We start from the raw sequence: 24,577 nt of genomic DNA on the forward strand, positions 1-24,577 counted from the left end.
TGCGTGAAAAAGTTGCCCCTCATGTCCCTTTTAAATCTTGCCCCTGTCACCTCAAACCTATGCCCTCTGGATTTGCATTCCTGTATCCTGGGGAAAAAGACCTTGTCTCTTCACCCTATCCGTGCCTCTCATGATCTTATAAACTCTATAAGGTCACCCCTCAGTCTCTGAAACCCTGCACCTTCTCTGTAGCTGCATTCTGCATTCTGTTCTACTCCCCTCATGTACTTAGGTAAGGTAGGATTCGTCTGGTTAGCAAGCAAAACAATACTTTTCACTGTGTCTCGGTACATGTGACAATAATAAGTCAAATCAAATAATTTGAAGTATTTTTTGAGATGATGCTGAGAGGTGAAATGGAGGACTACGTACATGCAGCTCACATTCCCCCTGTCCTTACTCACATCAACAATCTGTCATTGACCTACACTGGCTCCTGGCTAAGCAACATTTCACTTTTCAAATTCTCCTTCTTCCTGTTTCCACACTGTAATGTAATCTAATCTAATGTAATCTAAAATCTAATCATTTGTGTCTCCCTCATGATATTTAAAAGTGGGCGGCACGGTGGCACAGTGGTTAGCACTGCTGCCTCACAGCGCCTGAGACCCGGGTTCAATTCCCGCCTCAGGCGACTGACAGTGTGGAGTTTGCACGTTCTCCCCGTGTCTGCGTGGGTTTCCTCCGGGTGCTCCGGTTTCCTCCCACAGTCCAAAAGATGTGCAGGGTCAGGTGAATTGGCCATGCTAAATTGCCCGTAGTGTTAGGTAAGGGGTAAATGTAGGGGTATGGGTGGGTTTCGCTTCGGCGGGTCGGTGTGGACTTGTTGGGCCGAAGGGCCTGTTTCCACACTGTAATGTTATCTAATCTAATCTAATGTAATCTAATCTAATCTCATCTAAATCTCTGAGTGACTTTGGCCCTCTCTATCTCTGTGAACCCTCTCAACCCGCTCCTCTCCAGAACCCTTTGCTAAGCCATTCAGGACTGATTAGGTTTGATTAGATTCCCTACAGTGTGGAAACAGGCCTTTTGGCCCAACAAGTCCACACCGACCCTCCGAAGATTAAACCAGCCAGTCCCATTTCCCTCTCACTAACGCACTTAACACTATGGGCAATTTAGCATGGCCAATCCACCTGATCTACACATCTTTGGATTGTGGGAGGAAACTGGAGCACCCGGAGGAAACCCACGCAGACATGGAGAGAATGTGCAAACTCCACACAGACAGTCACCTGAGGCTGGAATCAAACATAGGTCCCTGGTGCTCTGAGGCAGCAGTGCTAACCACTGAGCCACTGTGCTGCCCTGAGATGGACTGAGATGGAGAAGATTTCTTCACTCAGAGAGGTGTGTGAATTCTCTGTCACAGAAAACTGTTGGGACCAATTTGTTTGGTATATTCAAGAGGAAGTTGGAAGTGGACCTTGCATCTAAAGGGATCACAGGAGAGTAAGTAGGAATGGGATACTGAGATCGGGATGATCAGCTATGAATGGTGGTGCAGGGTGGAAGGGCCGAATGGCCTACTCCTGCACCTATTTTTCAAGTTTAACTCTGACCTCTGGAGAGTTCCCCAGTTTAACCGCACCACTCTCCATATCCATGCTTTAAGGTAAAGTCCTTCCCTACACCTCCCTCAAGACATTCTTCACACCATCAGGAGGACATGTAAACAAGGAATACGTCATTCAGCCTCTCAAACTGCCCTGCCATTGCACATGCTCCTGACTGACCTGATAGTAACCGCAATCTCACTTCCCCTCCTGTATAACCTTTCACCTCTGTACCCCCCCCCCCCCCCCCCACCCCCCTCGCTTTACAAGAATCTATCTTAAAACCTTTACAAAACCTTCTTTGCCATCTACTGTCTGTGGTGCCATGGCAGATCAGAGTCAAGTGTTAGTTTCTAGTGCCCCTGAGATGCTCCTTTGCACTTCTTGTTATGTTAACAGTGCTAAGTAAATGTAGGTTGGTTGTAACTGTAACCGACAATAAATGATTTTGACTCCTCTTTAAGTACGGCTGATGATAGGATTATAACCGTTTTGTACAAAACAAGGTGATTCTGCACATAAAGCCTCAAATCACCATCTCCCTTTGAGAATCTGCACCAATCATTTCCCCAAATTTGTTTATGTTTTTCTTCCATTCAATAGTGGATTGAATGTCTTTTAATAGTCGCTTGTGGTGACATAGCCCACATTGGAAAAATCTGGGATTGTTTCCGTTAGAAGAGAGTGTTACATTGTCAGGATATCTAGCACATTATAAAAATGTGACTGAGGAGGCCTGGGTAGATTTCCTGCACTACTCCTTCTTTGTAATACCAGTCTACACGAGTGATATCACAAGCCTTTAATGGAACCACACAATAGGGCCATTTGGCCCATCTTGTCCATGCTGACCCAAAGACACCCAGATGCCCTTTCTAATCCTATCTTCCTGCTCATGGCCAAGAGCCCTGCAGCTCACAGCGCTTTTGCAAAGGGTTTAGAGTCTTTGTCTCCACCACCAGCTCAGGCAGCGAATTCCAGACACCCACAAAATTTCCTCACGTCCTCTAATCCTTCTGCCACTGAGCTTGAAACTATGCCGCAAAAACAGAAGTTCCTGGAAAAGCTCAATAGGTCTCACAGCATCTGTGGAGAGAAATCAAAGTTAACCCAGTGCCAATTTCTTGTTTTTTCCCATGCACATTATTTTTTAATCCAGATAAGCATCCAAAACCCTCTTGAATGCCTTAGTTAAACCTGTCTCCATCACACTTCCAGGCCAGGTATTCCATACTAACAAAGTGAAGGATTAGCGAGTTTTGAGAAGATTTGTAGCTCAGGTTGAGGTTCTGGATGTAGGTTTGTTCGCTGGGCTGGAAGGTTCATTTCCAAACATTTCATCAACCTACCAGGTAACATCTTCAGCGGACCTCCGGTTGAAGCACTGTTGATAATTCCTGCTTTCCATTTATATGTTTGGGTTTCTTTAGGCCGGCAATGTCATTTCCGGTGTGACATTATTTCCGGTGGTGATGTCATTTCCAATTCTCTTTCTTGGGGGTGGTAGATAAGGTCTAACTCGATGTGTTTGTTGATAGAGTTCCAGTTGGAATGTCACGTTTCTAGGAATTCTCGTGCGTGTCTCTGTTTGGCTTGTCCAAGGATGGATATGTTTTCCCAGTCATACAAATAAACATATACAGTAAATAGAAGGCAGACATTATCAACAGTGCTTCACCCTGAGGCCCACTGAAGATGTTACCTAGTAGGGTGACGAAACGTCTGGAAATGAACCTTCCAGCTCAGCGAGCAAACCTACATCCAGAAGTGAAGGATATCACTCCATGCTTGCTTCATTTGCACATCACTTTGAATCTATTCTTGTTCCTTTTTATGGGAAATAACAGTTTCGCTCTACCTACTCTATCCAGCCTGTACAGGTTTTTGAAAAGCTCTATAAACTCTCCTCTCAGCCTTCTTCTCTCCAAGGGGAACAGCTCCAACTGTTTCCTCTTAACTGAAGATTTTACATCCCTGGAACCATTCTTGGAAACCACTTCAGTACTCTCTCTCTCCAATGCATTCACACCTTTCCTATAATGTGGTGCCCACAACTGTACACAATACTCCAGTTGAGGTCAAACAAGTATCTTGTACAAGATCAACATCAGCTCCTTGTTAGATTGACCATGTTGTAAATAATAGCCCTTTTAAGAATCAGGACATCTTTCAGTGACAATAGAGAGCAGCTGATTATCAGTGGGGTATATTTTAAAGGAAGTGGTTTTCTCTAATAAACAGAGTAGGTTAGGAAGGATAGAGCATGTGATGATGAAATGTAAACAAAAGGTTCTGGAAGGCAGGTTAATTCCAGCATCAGCAAATGAGTCACGAGCAAAATAATGTGGAACCATCTCCATCACAGTCTGACACTGAATGCACTGCAGCAGTTCAATAAAGGCAGCTCATCACAATTTCACAAAGGCTGGTCTAGCCCATGTTGCCTTGTGACCAGAGTAAAATATCAATCTCAGTGATCTCCACCATGCACGAGGGAAGTAGGTTGACGTAGTTTTTCATCTTCTGCAATCTACTGCAGTCTACGCAACCCCCTGACAGTCTCTGCAATTGACGCTAAGTTCAAACGATGATCAACTTCTCCTATCTTTGGCAATGACTTCGGAAATAATTTTGAGAATATTAACTCTTTAAGGAGTTTCCTTCTATCATCATTTGACACTCACCTATCTACAAAATGCTAATTTATTGTAATGTTCTCAGAACTATTTCCAAAGCCATTGCCAAGGATAGGGTGTTGTGAGAACATAGGGAGGAAATTGTGGAATATTTGTAGAAATATTCGTATCATTTATAAACACGGGTGAGGTGTTGGATGACTGGAGAGTGGCTAATGTTGTGCCTTTGTTTAAGGAGGGATATATTGAGAAGCCAGGGAACTAAAAGACCTGTGAGCCTGACTTTGGTGGTGGGTAAATTGTTGGAGGTGATTTTGTTTGTCACTTATACAAATGATTTAGATGAGAAAATAAAAGGCATGGTTAGTCCATTTGTGGACAACAATAAAATTGCTGGTTTAGTCGACAGTAAAGAAAAATGTCTAAGATTACAAAGAGATTTTGATCAATTGGCCAATAGGCTGAGGCGTGGCAAATGGAGTTTAATTTGGATCAATGTGAGGTATTGTATTTTGGTAAAACAAACAAGGACAGGATTTATACAATTCAAAATAAGGCCTTGGTTAGTGCTGTAGAACAGAGAGACCTAGGGGTTCAGGTATATATTTCTTTGGAATTTGCATTACTTGTAGACAGGGTGGTTAAGTACATTTGCCTTCGTTGCTCAGATTTTTGAGTATGATGGGACGTAATGTTGAGGTTGTACAGGACATTGGTGAGGCCTCTTCTGCAACACTGTGTGCAGTTCTTGTCGCCCTGTTATAGGAAGGATATTATTAAACTGGAGAGGGTTCAGAAAAGTTTTACCAGGATGTTGCTGGGTATAAAAATTTTGAGTTATAAGGAGAAGCTGGAAAAACTGGGACTTTTTTTTCACTGGAGCGTAGGAGGATGAGGGGTGACTTTCTAGAAATTTATAAAATCATGAGGGGTACAGATAAGGTGAATGGCAGGAGGTTTTTGTTGTGGGGGGGATTTCAAGACTGCGGGGCATAGTTTTAAGGTGGGAGGAGAAAGATTTAAAAAAGGACGAGCAATATATTTTACACAGAGAATGGTTTGTATGTGCAATAAATGTCTGCAGAAAGTGGTGGATGTGGGTACAGTTACAACAGTTAAAAGACATTTGGATAAGTACATGAATAAAAATGTTTGATGGATATGGGCCAAGCGCAGGGAGGTGGGTCTAATTTAATTTAGGATTATGGTCAGCATGGACTGGTTGGACCAAAGGGTCTGTTTCTGTTCTGTATGACTCTAGGAAGGAGCATGTATAGGCCATTGGCCCCTCCAGTCCATTCTGTAAGATCTAATAGTCACCTCAACCTGCTTTTCCACCTATCCCACCTCCACCATTACCATTTGACTGCCTTGCTGGTTAAGATTCAATCCTCTTCCACCTGAGAAATACTAAAACCCACATCTCCACCACTGAACAGGAAAGTGAATTTCAAACTCATGACCCTCTGCTGGAAAAGAAATTCTTCTCATCTCTGTCTAGAACTTGGGAAGCACCTGACCTTAGAACTATGTCCTCTCATTATGGGCTCTCCCAAAAGGAGAAACATCCACTCAGCATTAAGATTTCATCAGTAATTATAGACCCAAAACTAGAGGAGGAGAGAGAGTTCTTCATACAAACAGTGATTGAAGTTCATAATCTCTTTTGCTAACTATAATTGATGGATTAAATGTTGATGGGTATTTACCATCAGAAAGCAAATCTGTAGGCACAGAAGTTCATAAGGATGTTAAATGGAATTTTGGCATTTATTGCTAAAGGAATAGAATATAAAAGTGGGGAAGTGCTGCTGTGGCTATACAAGACATTAGTGAGGCCATACCTGGAGTATTGCATACTGTTTTGGTCTCCTTATTTGAGGCGGGATTTGACGAGGGAACGTCAGATGGAGGTTCACCAGATCAATTCCAGAGGTGAGAGGCTTCTCTTAATGAAGAGAGATTGAGCAGTACAGGTCCAGTTTACACTCTGGAGCTTAGAAGAATGAGGGGAGATCTAATTGAGATATTTCAGACGCTAAAGGGGATTGACAAAGTAGACATAGAGAGGATGTTTCCTCGTGTGGAGCAATCTAGAATGAAAGTTTAAGGATAAGGGGTGACTGATTTAAAACAGAGATGGGGAGAAGTTACTTCCCTCAAAGGGTCATGAACCTGTGGAGTTCACTCGCAAAGAGTGAGAGGAATGCCCGGACACCGATTAATATTAAGCAGAAGCTAGACAGATTTTTAAAATTAGATTACATTAGAGTGTGGAAACAGGCCCTTCAGCCCAACAAGTCCACACCGACCCACCGAAGCGCAACCCACCCATACCCACCCCTACATTTGCCCCTTACCTAACACTACGGGCAATTTAGCATGGCCAATTCACCTGACCTGCACATCTTTGGACAGTGGGAGGAAACCGGAGCACCCGGAGGAAACCCACGCAGACACGGGGAGAATGTGCAAACTCCATACAGTCAGTCGCCTGAGGCGGGAACTGAACCCGGGTCTCAGGCGCTGTGGGGCAGCAGTGCTAACCACTGTGCCACCGCGCCGCCCACCAATTAATGAAGCTGTCAAATGGCAGGGCAGACTCAAGGGGCTGAATGGCCCACTCCTGCTCCTTGTTTTTATCAAATGGTGAGCCAAATTCATGGTCTGTCAGAAGGAGGCCATTCAGCCCTTAGTGCCTGTACTGGCTCCTGCTCCAATGTCTTATGATATCATGGAAAAGAGTCAATGAGGGACAGGATTCTTTGTTTTAAGTCATTTTGCTGTGACCAATAGTGGGAGTGCATTCCATTGAGAAAGGGAGCCTGTTCTTCTCTCCCGACCCAGGAAAATAACATATCAGATGCCCTTGTCATTGCCATAACAAGGCATTTCCATAAATAAAACACTAACAACCAACATAAGATTATGAGCCAGGCTCACAAAATGGTTCTTTTACACTGGTAGACATTCCATACACTCTCATACAGATCCCTGTCCCCTACAGGCATAAGTCTCTTTGGAATTAAATAATAGCTGTTGGGAATTGGGGATCACAGTGTGTGGGAGATAATGAAAGTAAAACCACCATAGTCTCACTCTCCCATTAGATAGTTATGGCCATTGGTGGTTTAACCTAAGGGTCACTATGTCTCAGGTAAAGAGAGAGGTTGAGAAGGAGAGTCTTTCAATGGTAACCCTCAGCCCATGTGGGAATTGAACCCATGCTGTTTTGTGTTAGCTCTGAAATACATACCAGCTGTCTAGCCACCTGAGCTAACCAACCCCTAAACAGCAATATATTCAAGAACAGCTTCTTCCCTGCTGTATTATACTTCTGAATGGACCTCTCAAATTTAATGTGGATCGCACCGTCTGTGCACCTTCTCTGTATATGTGCATTGCATTATTATTTCTTATATTTAGTAATTAATAAATTTATTATTTTTAATAATTCAAGAAAGTCTGGTTAAACTGGCTCCTTTTGAACTATGAGTTCATTTGGGTCTGGAAGAAAATTATCCATAATTTTCAAATTAACTGGGTTGCACTCATCTAACCGGGTGGGCAAATAGCCAAGAGAAGTCAATTCCTCACTCCGTTCTATTACCCCGATGTGCTTTGTATGGAGTGATCTGCCTGCAGTGCACACAAAACAAAACTTTTCATTGTATCTAGGTACATGTGACAATAACAAAGCAAATCAAATCAAATCATATCAACGGGGATAGCTGGAGTGACTGAACATGGAAAGGAGGTCAATGCACGGAAGTGTGAAGTCTGACGATTTTTTTCTAGATGTGGATGTCACTGGCCGCTCCAGCATTTTTGACCATCCTCTTCCAGTTACCCTCAAACTGAATGACTTGTTCAGCTATTTCAGAGGGCACTTAAGAGCCAAGCAAATTGCTGCGGATCTGGAGTCACATGTAGGCCAGGTGAGATAGGGATGGAAGATTTCCTTCTTTAAAAGGATATTAGTGAGTCAGAGACAAAAACGGAAACTTGAATTCTGACAAAGGGTCACTGGACTCGAAAGGTTCATTCATATTTTTTATAAATAAAGTATATTTTTGAATTAATGTAGGATGTGCTGATTAATCTCCTTGTCAGTGTTTCTATGGTTTTATAACTCGATTTCTTCAGCCATTGCTTCGTAGAGCCAAAGAACATTCAGGATTCAATGGCCATTAATCTGTCAAACTAAATTACGCCTGACTAGCTGTATCATGGAAAAATGGAAAGAAATTCCATTTTTAACTTCCTTTTGATCTGATTACATCACTCTTCTGGATAAATCAGAAAGATGTCTCCTTGCCGACTTGATGTTGTCCTTATTACCAGGCACGGTTAAGACAAATAGATATATCACGACACAGTCTCACAGCACTCAAACAGACACCAAAACCGAAAGCTAAAGTAATAAATTCTTTAGGGAAGATAAATGAGAAGACATCGGATTTACTGTGCATCCTTCCTCTTTTTTTGAAAACAAGAATAAGATAATGCACCATAACAGCTATCCTCAGGATAGTGAAATATCAGTACTTGGCATTTGAGTCTAGATTAGAGTGGTGCTGGAAAAGCACAGCAGGTCAGGCAGCATCCAAGGAGCAAGAAAATCGACGTTTCGGGCATAAGCCCTCCATCAGGAATGAGGCAGGGAGCTTCCAGGGTGAAGAGAGAAATGGGATGGGGGTGGGCTGGGGAGAAGGTAGCAAAGAGTACAATAGGTGAATGGGGGTGGGGATGGAGGTGATAGGTCGGAGAGGAGGGTGGAGTGGATAGGTGGGAAGGGAGATTGGCAAGTAGGACAGGTCATGGGGATGGTGCTGAGCTGGAAGGTTGGAACTGGGGTAAGGTGGGAGGGAAGGGGAAATGAGGAAACTGGTGAAGTCCACTTTTTTTCCCCTCGACAGATGTTGCCAGACCTGCAGAATTTCTCCAGCACTTGCTGTTTTTGTTCCAGATTTCCAACATTCACTGTTCCTTGTTTTATTTTAATGAATCAGTTGTTATGAAAATTAACAGTAGCTGCAAGGCCACCATTGGACTGACTTGAAATCCAGACATTTATTGAATTGAAACTTCCCGACCTGCCTGACTGGGGTTCGAGCCCAGGCTAACAACACACCAGCCTAGGATGTTGGACTCATTATGCCAATGGCATGGCCACTGCACCCACTGTCCCACCCAAACTGCAGATAAAATGAGACTTATATTAGTTGTGGGTATGTTCACTGAGCTGGGAAGTTGATTTGCAGACATTTTGTCCCCTGTCTCGGTGACATCTTCAGTGCTTCGGTGCCTCCTGTGAAATGCTGCTGTACTGTGTCTTCTGGAATTTACTTAGTCCCATTCCTGTTGCTTCCGGTTGCTGGTTCCAGCTTTTTGTTGTAGTGGTTGGTATATTGGGCCCACGTCAATGTTGATGGAGTCTGTAGATGAGTGCCATGCTTCTAGAAATTCTCTGGCTGTCCTCTGGTTGGCTTGTCCTATGATCCTTGTGTTGTCCCAGTCAGATTTGTAGTCCTTGTCACCTGTGCGTGTGGCTGCTGGGGACAGCTGGTCGTGGCGTTTAGTGGCTCGTTGGTGTTCGTGGATGTGGATTGCTAGTTGTCTGCCTGTTTGTTGAGAGTTGTAGCTGAAAATGTGTTGCTGGAAAAGCGCAGCAGGTCAGGCAGCATCCAGGGAACAGGAGAATCGACGTTTCGGGATTCTCCTGTTCCCTGGATGCTGCCTGACCTGCTGCGCTTTTCCAGCAACACATTTTCAGCTCTGATCTCCAGCATCTGCAGACCTCACTTTCTCCTCCCTGTTGAGAGTTGTATACTTACCAGAAAAGGGGAAAACAAATGCAGGACTATGAGAAAAATCAGGGGAGTGAATCAATTGGAGAGTTCTTATGAAGAGTTGGCACAGGTAGGGTGTCTATTCCCTGGGACACACGCCGAGACAAACATCAACTGTGGCTGGAGGACCATCAACTCGGTGAAAGATACTCTTTGCTCTGCCCAAAACATGTTGGTCTTCCAGAACAAGGTGTTGACCCTGATCAAGTGTTGCAGACTGGCACATCCTAAGGTCCACGAATATGTGCTGAGAGAAGCACTACAGCTGGGGGCAGTTGCTGTCAAGGCACAGTGGGGAAAGACCACTGTCTGAGGTCTTTCTGCTGAAGGTAAATGGGGGTCTGTTCAGTTATCGGACTCTCCTCATCCCTCAATGCATATAAATATAGTGTTGTCTATGTAAGCAATGTCTTGGCTTTGTTTGGATCAAGTAAAACTGCAATGTTTGTTTGTTTATTTCCTTGATATGCCACTGTACAGAACCAAACTGCACTTGTGACTATGTATGTATACAAAATCTTTTATGAATAAAGTATATTTTTGAATTAAAATAGGATGTGCTGATTAATCTCCTTGTCAGTGTCTCTATGGTTTTATAACTCGATTTCTTCAGCCATTGCTTCGTAGAGCCAAGGAACATTCAGGATTCAATGGCCATTAATCTGTCAAACTAAATTACGCCTGACTAGCTGTATCATGGAAAAATGGAAAGAAATTCCATTTTTAACTTCCTTTTGATCTGATTACATCACTCTTCTGGATAAATCAGAAAGATGTCTCCTTGCCGATTTGATGTTGTCCTTATTACCAAGCACGGTTAAGACAAATAGATATATCACGACACAGTCTCACAGCACTCAAACAGACACCAAAACCGAAAGCTACAGTAATAAATTCTTTAGGGAAGATAAATGAGAAGACATCGGATTTACTGTGCATCCTTCCTCTTTTTTTGAAAACAAGAATAAGATAATGCACCATAACAGCTATCCTCAGGATAGTGAAATATCAGTACTTGGCATTTGAGTCTAGATTAGAGTGGTGCTGGAAAAGCACAGCAGGTCAGGCAGCATCCGAGGAGCAGGAAAATCGACGTTTCGGGCAAAAGCCCTCCATCAGGAATGAGGCAGGGAGCTTCCAGGGTGGAGAGATAAATGGGATGGGGGTTGGGGCTGGGGAGAAGGTAGCAAAGAGTACAATAGGTGAAGGGGGGTGGGGATGGAGGTGACAGGTCGGAGAGGAGGGTGGAGTGGATAGGTGGGAAGGGGGATTGACAGGTAGGACAGGTCATGGGGACAGTACTGATCTGGAAGGTTGGAACTGGGGTAAGGTGGGGGGAGGGGAAATGAGGAAACTGGTGAAGTCCACTTTGATGCCCTGGGGTTGAAGTGTTCCGAAGTGGAAGATGAGACCTTCTTCCTCCAGGCATCGGGTGAGGAGGGACTGTTGGTGGAGGAGACCCAGGACCTGCATGTCATTGGCAGAGTGGGATGGAGAGTTGAAACTTTCAGCCATGGGGTGGTGGGGTTGATTGGTGCCAGTGTTGCGGAGATATTCCCAAAAGCGCTCTGCAATTCCAAAGTAGTCTCTTGGTTTGCCCCTCTTAGATTTTGCTTTATTGTCACATGTACTCACATGAGAACAATGCAAAGTTTACAAATCATGACTTACACTGCCATCTTGGGTACTAAAGTTGCAAAGTACAGATTCTTAAGGAAAACATGAGAAAAAAAAGAAATAAAAAGTCTAGCAATAATTTTTTTTTAAAAAGACAGAAATAAGAGTTCAGAATAACAGTTCTTCCAAACCAGACCGCAGCAGATTTCACCTCGAGGGCCGGGAGACCAGGACAATTCTGAGCGCTGGGAGTGTGGGTCTGTGCCGAGCGCCAGGAGTGTGGGTCAACACCAAGAGACGGGAGTGTGGGTCCATGCCCAGGGCCGGGCGTGTGCGTCAACACCGAGGACTGGGAGTGTGGGTCAACACCAAGGGACGGGAGTGTGGGTACACGCTGAGGGCCAGGTGTGTAGATCAACACTGAGGGCCGGGAGTGTGGGTCAACACCGAGGGACAGGAGTGTGGGTCAACACCGAGGGACAGGAATGTGGTTCAACACCGAGGGCCGGGAGTGTGGTCAACACCGAGGGACAGGAGTGTTGGTCAACACTGAGGGCCGGGAGTGTGGTCAACACCGAGGACCGGGAGTGTGGATCAACACCGAGGGACGGGAGTGTGGGTCAACACTGAGGGCCGGGAGTGTGGGTCAACACCGAGGGCCGGGAGTGTGGGTCAACACCGAGGGCCGGGAGTGTGGATCAACACCGAGGGACGGGAGTGGGGGTCAACACCGAGGGACGGGAGTGTGGGTCAACACCGAGGGCCGGGAGTGTGGGTCAACACCGAGGGACGGGAGTGTGGGTCAACACTGAGGGACGGGAGTGTGGGTCAACACTGAGGGACGGGAGTGTGGGTCAACACCGAGGGACGGGAGTGTGGGTCAACACCGAGGGCCGGGAGTGTGGGTCAACACCGAGGGACGGGAGTGTGGGTCAACACTGAGGGACGGGAGTGTGGGTCAACACTGAGGGACGGGAGTGTGGGTCAACACCGAGGGACGGGAGTGTGGGTCAACACTGAGGGACGGGAGTGTGGGTCAACACCGAGGGCCGGGAGTGTGGGTCAACACCGAGGGACAGGAGTGTGGGTCAACACCGAGGGACGGGAGTGTGGGTCAACACCGAGGGCCGGGAGTGTGGGTCAACACCGAGGGACGGGAGTGTGGGTCAACACCGAGGGCCGGGAGTGTGGGTCAACACCGAGGGACGGGAGTGTGGGTCAACACCGAGGGACGGGAGTGTGGGTCAACACCGAGGGCCGGGAGTGTGGGTCAACACCGAGGGACGGGAGTGTGGGTCAACACCGAGGGCCGGGAGTGTGGGTCAACACCGAGGGACGGGAGTGTGGGTCAACACCGAAGGACGGGAGTGTGGGTCAACACTGAGGGACGGGGGTGTGGGTCAACACCGAGGGCCGGGAGTGTGGGTCAACACCGAGGGACGGGAGTGTGGGTCAACACCGAGGGACAAGAGTGTGGGTCAACACCGAGGGCCGGGAGTGTGGGTCAACACCGAAGGACGGGAGTGTGGGTCAACACCGAAGGACGGGAGTGTGGGTCAACACCGAGGGACGGGAGTGTGGGTCAACACCGAGGGCCGGGAGTGTAGGTCAACACCGAGGGCCGGGAGTGTGGGTCCATGCCCAGGGCCGGGCGTGTGCGTCAACACCGAGGACTGGGAGTGTGGGTCAACACCAAGGGACGGGAGTGTGGGTACACGCTGAGGGCCAGGTGTGTAGATCAACACTGAGGGCCGGGAGTGTGGGTCAACACCGAGGGACAGGAGTGTGGGTCAACACCGAGGGACAGGAATGTGGTTCAACACCGAGGGCCGGGAGTGTGGGTCAACACCAAGGGCCGGGAGTGTGGATCAACACCGAGGGCCGGGAGTGTGGGTCCATGCCCAGGGCCGGGCGTGTGCGTCTACACCGAGGGCCGGGAGTGTGGGTCAACACCGAGGGACGGGAGTGTGGGTCAACACTGAGGGACAGGAGTGTGGATCAACACCGAGGGACAGGAGTGTGGGTCAACACCGAGGGCCGAGAGTGTGGGTCAACACCGAGGGACAGGAGTGTAGATCAACACTGAGGGCCAGGAGTGTGGGTCAACACCGAGGGACAAGAGTGTGGGTCAACACCGAGGGACAGGAGTGTGGGTCAACACCGAGGGCCAGGAGTGTGGGTCAACACCGAGGGACAGGAGTGTAGATCAACACTGAGGGCCAGGAGTGTGGGTCAACACCGAGGGACAAGAGTGTGGGTCAACACCGAGGGACAGGTGTGTGGGTCAACACCGAGGGACAGGAGTGTGGGTCAACACCGAGGGACAGGAGTGTGGATCAACACCGAGGGCCGGGAGTGTGGGTCAACACTGAGGGCCGGGAGTGTTTGTCCGCGCTGAGGTCCGGGAGTGTGGGTCAACACTGAGGGCCAGGAGTGTGGGTCAACACCGAGGGACAGGAGTGTGGGTACACGCTGAGGGCCAGGTGTGTGGATCAACACCGAGGGCCGGGAGTGTGTGTCCGCGCCGAGGTCCAGGAGTGTGGTTCAACATCGAGGGCCGGGAGTGTGGGACAATGCTGAGTGCCGGGAGTGTGGGTCCACGCCGAGGGATGGGAGTGTGGGTCCGTGCCAAGGGACGGGAGTGTGGGTCTGTGCCGAGGGACAGGAGTGTGGGTGAACACCGAGGGCCGGGAGTGTGGGACAATGCCGAGTGCCGGGAGTGTGGGTCTGTGCCGAGGGACAGGTGTGTGGTTCAACGCCGAGGGCTGGGAGTGTGGGTCCGTGCTGAGAGCCGGGAGTGTGGGTCAACACCGAGGGACGGGAGTGTGGGTCAACACCGAGGGACAGGAGTGTGGGTCCACGCTGAGGGCTGGTAGGGTGAGTCAACACCGAGGGTAGAGAGTGTGGGTCCACGCCGAGGGCCGGGAGTGTGGGTCCATGCTGAGGTCCGGGAGTGTGGGCCCGTGCTGAGGGCCAGGAGTGTGGGTCCGTGCCGAGAGCCGGGAGTGTGGGTCCGTGCTGAGGCCCGGGAGTGTAGGTCCATGCCGAGGGCAAGGAGTGTGGGTCCGTGCTGAGGGCCAGGAGTGTAGGTCCGTGCTGAGAGCCGGGAGTCTGGATGCATGCCGAGGGCTGGAGTGTTGGTCCACACTGAGGGGCCAGGAGTGTGGGACCGTGTCGAGGGCCGGGATTGTGGGTCCGTGCTGAGAGCCGGGAGTGTGGGTCCGTGCTGAGGTCCGGGAGTGTGGGCCCGTGCTGAGGTCCGGGAGTGTGGGCCTGTGCTGAGGGCCAGGCGTGTGGGTCTGTGCTGAGGGCAAGGAGTGTGGGTCAACACCGAGGGCCGGGAGTGTGGGTCTGTGCTGAGGGCCGGGAGTGTGGGTCTGTGCTGAGGGCAAGGAGTGTGGGTCCGTGCTGAGGCCGGGAGTGTGGGTCCGTGCCGAGGGCAAGGAGTGTGGGTCCGTGCTCAGAGCCGGGAGTCTGGATGCATGCCGAGGGCTGGAGTGTTGGTCCACACTGAGGGGCCAGGAGTGTGGGACCGTGTCGAGGGCCGGGAGTGTGGGTCCGTGCTGAGAGCCGGGAGTGTGGGTCCGTGCTGAGGGCCGGGAGTGTGGGTCTGTGCTGAGGGCAAGGAGTGTGGGTCAACACCGAGGGCCGGGAGTGTGGGTCTGTGCTGAGGGCCGGGAGTGTGGGTCTGTGCTGAGGGCAAGGAGTGTGGGTCCGTGCTGAGGGCAAGGAGTGTGGGTCAACACCAAGGGCCGGGAGTGTGGGTCTGTGTTGAGGGCCGGGAGTGTGGGTCCGTGCTGAGGGCCGGGAGTTTGGGTCCGTGCTGAGGGCCGGAGTGTTGGTCCACACTGAGGGGCCAGGAGTGTGGGACCGTGTCGAGGGCCGGGAGTGTGGGTCTGTGCTGAGGGCCGGGGGTGTGGGTCCGTGCTGAGGGCCGGGAGTGTGGGTCCGTGCTGAGGGCCGGGAGTGTGGGTCCGTGCTGAGGGACGGGAGTGTGGGTCTGTGCTGAGGGCCGGGAGTGTGGGTCAACACCGAGGGCCGGGAGTGTGGGTCTGTGCTGAGGGCCGGGAGTGTGGGTCTGTGCTGAGGGCAAGGAGTGTGGGTCCGTGCTGAGGGCAAGGAGTGTGGGTCAACACCGAGGGCCGGGAGTGTGGGTCTGTGCTGAGGGCCGGGAGTGTGGGTCTGTGCTGAGGGCCGGGAGTGTTGGTCCGTGCTGAGGGCCGGGAGTGTGGGTCCGTGCTGAGAGCTGGGAGTGTGGGTCCGTGCTGAGGGACGGGAGTCTGGATGCATGCCGAGGGCTGGAGTGTGGGTCTGTGCTGAGGGCCGGGTGTGTGGGTCCGTGCTGAGGGCCGGGAGTGTGGGTCCGTGCTGAGAGCCGGGAGTGTGGGTCCGTGCTGAGGTCCGGGTGTGTGGGTCCGTGCTGAGGGCCGGGAGTGTGGGTCCGTGCTGAGGGCCGGGAGTGTGGGTCTGTGCTGAGGGCCGGGAGTGTGGGTCAACACCGAGGGCCAGGAGTGTGGGTCTGTGCTGAGGGCCGGGTGTGTGGGTCCGTGCTGAGAGCCGGGAGTGTGGGTCCATGCTGAGGGCCGGGAGTCCAAATCCATGTTGACACTGGGAATGTGTGGTGGCTTTCGCACCAGACATCGCCAATTCTGGCCAAAGACGAGAGATAAAAGCAAAAATAAAGAAAATGCAAAAAGAGAGTAAGAAAAGAAATGGATGGAGTGGACGAGCTCTGGCTCAGGAGACCTACTCCAGCACCATTTTGACAAAGTAGTTCTGTTGGCAGCCGAGAAGTTTGGAAAAGATCCTTCAGGCGGGTCATTGCATGAGAGGTCAACATTTTAGGCTAAGGAGTAGCGGAGTTAAAATGGAAATGAGGAGAAATTATTTCTCTCATGAGGACGATGAACCTGGAACTCACTGTCCCAGAGTGCGGTGGACACCGTGACATTGAATACATTTAAGGAGAGAGACAGATTTTTAATAAGTAACAGTTAAAGGGTTATGGAGAGTGAGCAGGAAAGTGGAGTTAAGGCCAAGAGGAGATCAGCCAGGATCGTATTGGATGGCGGAGGCGATTCACAGGACTGCTCCTAGTTCTTACATCACAGATTCGATGTCCAGTCTCAAAGTTCCAGTGTAGAATAGAGAAGGTGCTGCACTCTTCGAAACGGCACCTTTCACACTGGACCACCCAGGTAGTATTTTGAAGAGGGATGGTAGAGAGCTCCCTGGTGTCCAGATCGATACTTCTTCTTCCGGCAACATCACTCAAACGGATTGTCTCGTCGTTGTGTCGGGATCTGTGTCTGCTTCTGGGAACTTGCTGTGCACAAACTTGGCTAGCACTTTTCCGACAGCAGGTCAGCCTCACTGTCTGCCCTATCGTCTGGGATGTTGTGAAAACACAGGAGAAAGTTCTAAGATTCTGAATCATTGGAGATAAGAAGAAGTTTTAGCAGAGATTTTAGGAGTCGAGAGGAAGATATTATTTAGGCTGGTAGAGGAGTCCACAGTGAGAATTAGAATAGAATAGAATCATACAGACCCTCCAGTCCAACTATTCCATGCCTACCATGATCCCAGACTGAAGTAATCCCACTTGAATGCATTTGGCCCATATCCCTCCAAATCTTTCCTATTCACTTACTTATCCCTAAGTCTTTTAAATGTTGTAACTGTACCTGCATCCATTACTCCCTCTGGCAGTTCATTCCACACAATAACCAACCTGCATCTAAAAAAATTGCCCCCATGACCTTTTTAAAACTTGCCTCTCTCACCTTAAAAATACGTCCCCTAGTTTTGAACGGCCCCAACGTCGGGAAAAGATCCTTGCAATTCACCTTATCTATGCCTATCATGATTTTATAACCCTCTATAAAGGTCACCCCTCAACCTCCCAGACTGCACTAAACTCAACAATTAACTCAGAAAGCATCAAATCAAAGGGCAAGCAAGTTATCCTCATTCCCAAAGGGCTGTCTAATAGCAACTGGTTACATAAATGGAGCTGTTACTGGCTGTTTAAAACTGTCACTAAGGAAGTGAAGGAAGATCATTGGATGGTCATGTATTAAACATAGTGGGGACAAAGCATGAAGTGTTTCACCACAGGGAGAAATTGAGACAAAGACCATTACCACTTTTAGTGAAAGGTGAAGTCAGGGCAGTCGGAAAGTTCTGGATTGTTCTAGTAAAGTAAGAATGAGCACAGATTTGTCATCCATTTGGCTTCTTTTCTGTGTTCCTAGGTCTAATTTTTTTATAAAATTGTGTGTTCACAGGACGTGGGTATCAATAGCAACTTATTGCCCATCCATAATTTCCAAGAAGGCAATTAAGGGTCATCCACATTGCAATGGGTCTGGAGTCACATGTAGGCCAGACCATAGAACATAGAACATTACAGCGCAGTACAGGCCCTTCGGCCCTCGATGTTGTGCCACCCTGTCATACTAATCTGAGGCCCATCCCACCTACACTATTCCATGTACATCCATACGCCTGACCAATGACGACTTAAATGCACTTAAACTTGGCGAATCTACTACCGTTGCAGGCAAAGCATTCCATACACTTACTACTCTCTGAGTAAAGAGGTAAGGATAAGCAGGAGGCTGAAAGAACACAGCAAGCCAGGCAGCATCAGGAGGTAGAGAAGTAAACGTTTTGGGTATAATCTTTCTTCAGGTTCCTGAAGAAGGATTAATACCCAAAACATTGATTTCTCCACCTCTTGATGCTGCCGGACTTGTTATGTTCCTCCAGCCTCCTGCTTATCTACTTTGGACTCCAGCATCTGCAGTTTTTTTGTCTCTGGTCCAGGTAAGGACGATAGATTTTCTTCCCTAAAGAATATTAGTGAAAGGGATGGGGTTTTTACAACAACAGAAAGCAATTACATTGATAGAAGGATACTGGATTTGAAACACTAACTCAGTTTCTCTCTCCACAGATACAATCAAAGACCTGCTGAGTTTCTCCAGCAATTTCTGTTCTTGTGTGTTTCAGGTCTCCAGCATCCATAGTTCTAGGGTCGTTTATATAAAAGCAGTTATATAGTTGCCAATAGACTAGCTTTTTATTCCAGAATTTCTGCTCATCATTTGCCATGGTGGGATTTGAACCCACACATCCAGAACATCAGCCTGAGGTCCTTGGACTAGTAACTTGTTTTGTTTTTTATTTATCCACTGGATATGGATGTCACAGGCCAACAGAATTGAGGAGAAAATTCTTCACCCAGAGAGTGGTGGGTGTATAGAATGCTGTGCCCCAGAAAGCAGTGGAGGCCAAGTCTCTGGATACTTTCAAGAAAGAGATGGATAGAGCTCCTAAAGATAGTGGAATCTTTAGGGAAGAAAATCTGTCGTCCTTACCTTATGGGGATAGGCAGGAACAGGATACTGATTGTGGATGATCAGCCATGATCATAATGAATGGTGGTGCTGGCTCAAAGGGCTGAATGGCCTAATTCTGCACCTATTGTCTATTGAAAGTATTTATTCCTCACTTAAAAGTTAACCACATTGTCTTCAGTCCCTGCCCTCTCCTTTGCCACTAATTCCATCACTCTCCCTGGTAACTCCCCAAGGTGGACTAGACTGTCCACAACCGTGTTGCTTGTTTGTCCCTGGCACGAGACCGAGACCATGTATTTTCACCTCTGTTAACATTGCTTGACTCTCCTGCTGTTTCAGCTCCTCTCCTCTCCTGCTGAAACCCTCATCCACACCTTACATTGAGACTTGACAATTTGAACATACTCTCGCAGTCCCAGCACCCTCCATAAATGTGAGGTCTTTCAAAATTCCACTGCTTGTGTCTTAACAGACGCAGATGGTGTTCACCTGTGCTGCGTGTGCCCGCCCCCCCCCACCCCCCACCACCCTGTCTCTCAGTTAAACTTTTTAAATAAATTCTGCTCACATTGCACTAAATGTCTGATACTCTGCTCTGACAAACATGATGAGATAGCTCAGTTGATCAAGCAGGCATTGCACAATTGAAGTAATGGTAAAATCGTCTCCAAGTGGGACGATGATGGCTGAATGGTATTATCACTAAGCTACTAAGCCTGAGGACCTCGGTTCATAATCCTACCATAGCAGAGGATGGTAATTGAATTCAATAAAAATCTGGGATCAAGAGTTTGATCCATCTAATTCACTAATGCCCTTGGGGGAGGGGAAATCTGCCAATACTGAATATCTGATAATTAAGAGACAGTGAGGAGTCAGGAGTTGGCAAAGGGGTAGCGCTGATGACAAATGTGAAAATGGGAGTTGAATTTTCAGATGTTGTTGCTCAGGGCAACAAATATCTGTGAAATAGGAGGGGGTGTAAGAAGAGACCCTTGAGGGACACCAGAGGTAACTAAGTGGGAAGGGAAGTCATTGGATGTCTGGCTACAATTAAGTAGATAATAGTAGAACATGGGTAAAGCAGTGCCAACCAATTGGACCACAGTTGGAGGAGGAAGACAGGTCAATTAATGTCAGCAGGTCAAGAAGGACAAGTCATGGATGTGTGTGAGTACCACTGGTGGATCCACATCTCAGTGGCAATGAGGGAATGGGGCTTTCAAATAGCAACACTAGGGGTTTGTCCTCCTGATAGCCTTCAGTGACAAGTGTACCCAAGATGGATTATTTGGGTCTTCAGAAACCTTCATCAGAGAATCTATGTTGGATGTGCTCCCTCACCCTTGCCCTTATATCCCATTTAATCCTTTTGGGGGTAACAATACAATGGGAAGGGGGCTAGCAAATCTAACACTGATGAGGATTGGGAAATCCATGTATGTGATCAGAGAGGATAATGAAGAGTAACTGGAAAGTCTGGAATCTAATGTGTGAGTCATGAACAATGACTGAGGTTAACACTCTAATCTCTCCTGCATTGGAGGGACTCTGCTTTTCAATTTCTCTGTATGTGGCTGATTACAATGTTTGTTCTCCATGTTTGTATTTGTAATTAGAATCCTGTTCAAAAATTAATCCCGGATTTAGGGATTTTAATTACTAAAGCTTTTAGTCAGGATGAGGGACGTTTTCGTGGGCTGTTTAGGAATTAACAAAAGGAGGCAGATTGTCAGTAATTACAGAGGAGGTTCTGGGTTGAAGTAAATTTGGTGCAGTTGAGATGTATCTGGGCAGGGTTTCATGCCCCGGGCAATGACAATATAGAGTCAGAGATGTACAGCACAGAAACAGACTCTTCAGTCCAATTTGTCCATGCCAACCAGATAACCTAAATTAACCCAGCCCAATTTGCCAGCACCCAGCCCATATCCCTCTAAACCCTTCCTATTCATATACCCATCCAGATTCCTTTTAAACGCTGTAATTGTACCAGCCTCCACCACTTCCTCTGGCAGCTCATTCCATACACGCACCACCCTCTGTGTGAAAAAGCTGCCCTTTAGGTCCTTTTTAAATCTTTCCCCTCTCACCCTAAGCCTATCCCCTCTTGTTTTGGATTCCCCCACCCCAGGGCAAAAGACCTTGTCTATTTACCTTATCCGTGCCCCTTGTGATTTTATAAATCTCTACATGGTCACCCCACAGTCAAAATCAATATACGATGGCGATTAAGTGGGACAATGGAGATAAAATGGAGTAATGGGGATAGATATAGGGTAATAGGATACCAGTGAGGCAATTGGGTTTAAGTGGGGCAACGAAAATTAAATTGGGATCGAGGTGAGACAATGGAACTTAAGTGGGACAATGGAGGTGAAATGGAGCATACAAACATGTGAACAAAGCAGGCCACTCGGCCCTTTGAGCCTGCTCCACGATCAGTGAGATTGTGGCTGATCGGATTTTAATCTCAACTCTACATTCCTGCACATTCCCAATGATCTCCGTCCCTTTGGTGATCTCCCTTTGGTACGCCTTCCACCAACCCAGCTTCAAAGCACAAAAGGTGTACAGCACTGAAAAAAAGGCCATTGGATGATTAGATCAAAAGCAAGCACCGAACTATTCCATACGCATGAGGTAAACATAGTCCCATTCTCTCTTGGACAGTCAACAGGTGGCGGTTTAACCTGAGGGCCACCACGCCTCAGGCAAGGGAAGACGTTGAGGAGAGTCCTTCGTGATAACCTCAGCTGGTGGAAGAATTGAGCGCACAGTGCCAATGTCTGTATTGTATGCCAGCTGTCCAGTCAACTGAGCTAGCCAACTTTAAACAAGCCTCTGAAATGGCTGAGAGAATCATTCAGTTCAAGGACAATTAGGGATGGACAAAAAGTCCAGACACAAATAATTAGAACACGAACACACTGGTTAAACAAATCTCCACGTGAATGGAGTATAGGGGTTGCTTTTTATACTGAACCATGAGAATGATTGAAAAGCCACATTTTTACTCTCTCACGGTTCAACTGCTTCAACAAATGTCTTCTCTCGAACTTGTGTAATATGTTTGTTAATCAAATGCCTCAATTCCCGTATGTGTCCCGCCAATGTCTCAAATTGGCATCCAGATGGTAAGCAGGTCACAGCTGGAATGTTACAAGGTTATTTGTTCCATTTGTTTGAACTTTGTCATTGAGGGAAGTGAACGTCGGCTTCCAGAGACCGGCAGCTTACTGCTGTCATTGTGTACATGTGATTGACACTGTCTGGGGAAGCTGCCAATATCAGGCAACTCTCACGCCTGGGCAAACAAAACTTGTGTTATGCTGCTGTCTCTGCAATGCTAGTTACAGAGTCCATGCCGACCATGATGTTCCCAGGATATAACTTTAAATTTAGTGTTCAGTGGTGACATCATCAAACACTTTGATCTTTCAAGAAATACAGTAGAGTAATTGGACACTTTTACAGAGATTAACAGATTGCTTCCTTATTCACTCATAAGACATGGTTAAGTCAGCATTTATTACCCATCCCTAATTGCCCGGAGGGCAGTTAAAAGTCAAACCACATTGCTGTGGGTCTGGGGTCACAATGGAGGCAGTTTCCTTCCCTGAAGGACATTAGTGAACCAGATGGGTTTATCTTCCCCAAACAATTGGCAACCATTTCATGGTCATCATTAGATGCAGATATTTTTTTTATTGAATTCAAATCTGAGAATCTGCCACCATAGAGATTAACTTCAAGGTTGGTTTATGCCATTATTTAACACTTTTGATCCACTCGAAAAGAAAAACTCAATGTAAAGCAAGTTGACGTTTATCCAACAAGTGAGCAGTTTGCACAGGGTTACAGGGATTGGAACAATAGGTTAACTGATAGTGCATACAATGCATGCCAAGGCTCTTGCGCTGAAGTGGTAGTGACCCTGCCTCTGAGCCTGGAGAGCTGGTTTCAAGTCCCATCTGCTCCAGAGGTGTGTTCACAATCATAGAATCATAGACCATGGAAACAGACCCTTCGGCCCAACTTGTCCATGCTGATCAGATATCCTAAATTAATCTAGTCCCAGTTGCCAGCTTGTGTGAACAAACTGAGTCCAAACTACTCTCCGTTCCCTCCCTCTCCTACTCCATGCAGATTCTCCCGCCCCCTTCTTTGGACCAATGAGACTCAAGAGCTGCCCCCATTGAACTTCCATGGCCGAATAGCTTATCCACCTTCAATAAAAGAAGGCAGGTACAGGTGGATTGAAACTGGGAAACTGGCAACAGCAGAACCATATTCCCAGTTGAAGGTAAAGTTGGGTTTGGGAGTCAATGTAGAGGAAGATTAAAAATAAACAATCCTCTTCACACACCCTCTCAAATTCTCACAGATTGTGTATCTTTCCCTCCCCTGGTTAATATACTCAGACAATATTAAAACACACCCCTAGAGCAGGTGGGACTTGAACCCAGCTCTCCTGGCTCAGAGGCAGGGACAATGCCACGGCACCTCAAGACTCTTTGGGGCGGACCGTATACAATGCCTAGGCTACGGATCCAATCCATCCTCCCCTGGCCGCACAACCGTAAACTGACCGAATCCTGACGGAACAAGTTATTTTCCAGAAAAGCAAACTCTCCAAGGGGCAAACAAAGCACCGTTTTTAAAACGGCTCTGTAACTAAAAACCCTGGCGGCACAGGAACAGGGCACCCTCAGAGGCAACCCACACAGACCACAAGGAGAAATGTACCAATTCCACACACAGACAGAGAGTATACTAAAACCCGGGTCCCCAGCGCTATGAGGTAGCAGTGCTAACCCCTGAATCACTTATTAAAGACATCCCCCCCGCTTTGGGCTCCCTGAGGTGCTCGATTCATCATTAAAGACTGACAAGTCACCTTTACTGTTGCCCCCACTGCTAGCCCCGAATTTGGATCATTATAAAACAGGACTGAAGATAAACATTTGAGAGAGTGTGAGGACATACCTGTCTCTGTTAAAATGAGGCATTGTTCGAACTTTAATCCTCAGTTCCTCGACCTCCACTACATCCACGCTTTCACTTTTTACGTCTCCCCTTAAAATGACTTAAGAAATTGACGTGAGTCAATTTCAGATTTAAATCCCTCCTTCATCTCATGTGACAGGCACTGTCGGATCTGGTGGACTGGGGCTGGAAGGGTCGCATTTTGCTTTTTATTTTCGACCCTGTCGTCACAAATGTGTGTGGGCGTTTTTTTAAGAACTGTGTTTTCCAATTAATTTCCTAGCCATTTCAATCCCTGATTACCTCCCCAGGGAGGTTTAGAGGGAAATTGGGGATTTTTGTTTCACTCAGAGGGTGGTGGGAGTCTGGAATGCATTCCCTGGGAGGGTAGTTGAGATGGGAAACCTTACACCCTTTAAAACATATCTGGAGGACCACTTGTAATACCATAACTCTCAAAGCTATGGGCTGAAAATGTGTTGCTGGAAAAGCGCAGCAGGTCAGGCAGCATCCAAGGAACAGGAGAATCGACGTTTCGGGCATAAGCCCCAAGCCCTTCC

The 24,577-nt window shown here is 47.8% G+C and overlaps 1 protein-coding gene across 1 annotated transcript in view; it reads right to left on the bottom strand.

Annotated features, from left to right (window-relative positions):
* p2ry6 (pyrimidinergic receptor P2Y6) overlaps positions 1–24,093 on the bottom strand; it is a 57,322-nt gene extending 33,229 nt beyond the window's left edge. The window contains exon 1 of the mRNA XM_043692486.2: positions 24,018–24,093. The gene's annotated coding sequence lies outside the window, so the exon portion shown is untranslated. The remainder of the gene's footprint in view (positions 1–24,017) is intronic.
* Between the last annotated feature and the right edge of the window lie 484 nt (positions 24,094–24,577).

The sequence above is a fragment of the Chiloscyllium plagiosum genome, unplaced genomic scaffold (genome assembly GCF_037043375.1).
Source record: "Chiloscyllium plagiosum isolate Xiang-an unplaced genomic scaffold, Cpla_swu_hap1 HiC_scaffold_6, whole genome shotgun sequence".
In the NCBI taxonomy this organism is placed as follows: domain Eukaryota; kingdom Metazoa; phylum Chordata; class Chondrichthyes; order Orectolobiformes; family Hemiscylliidae; genus Chiloscyllium; species Chiloscyllium plagiosum.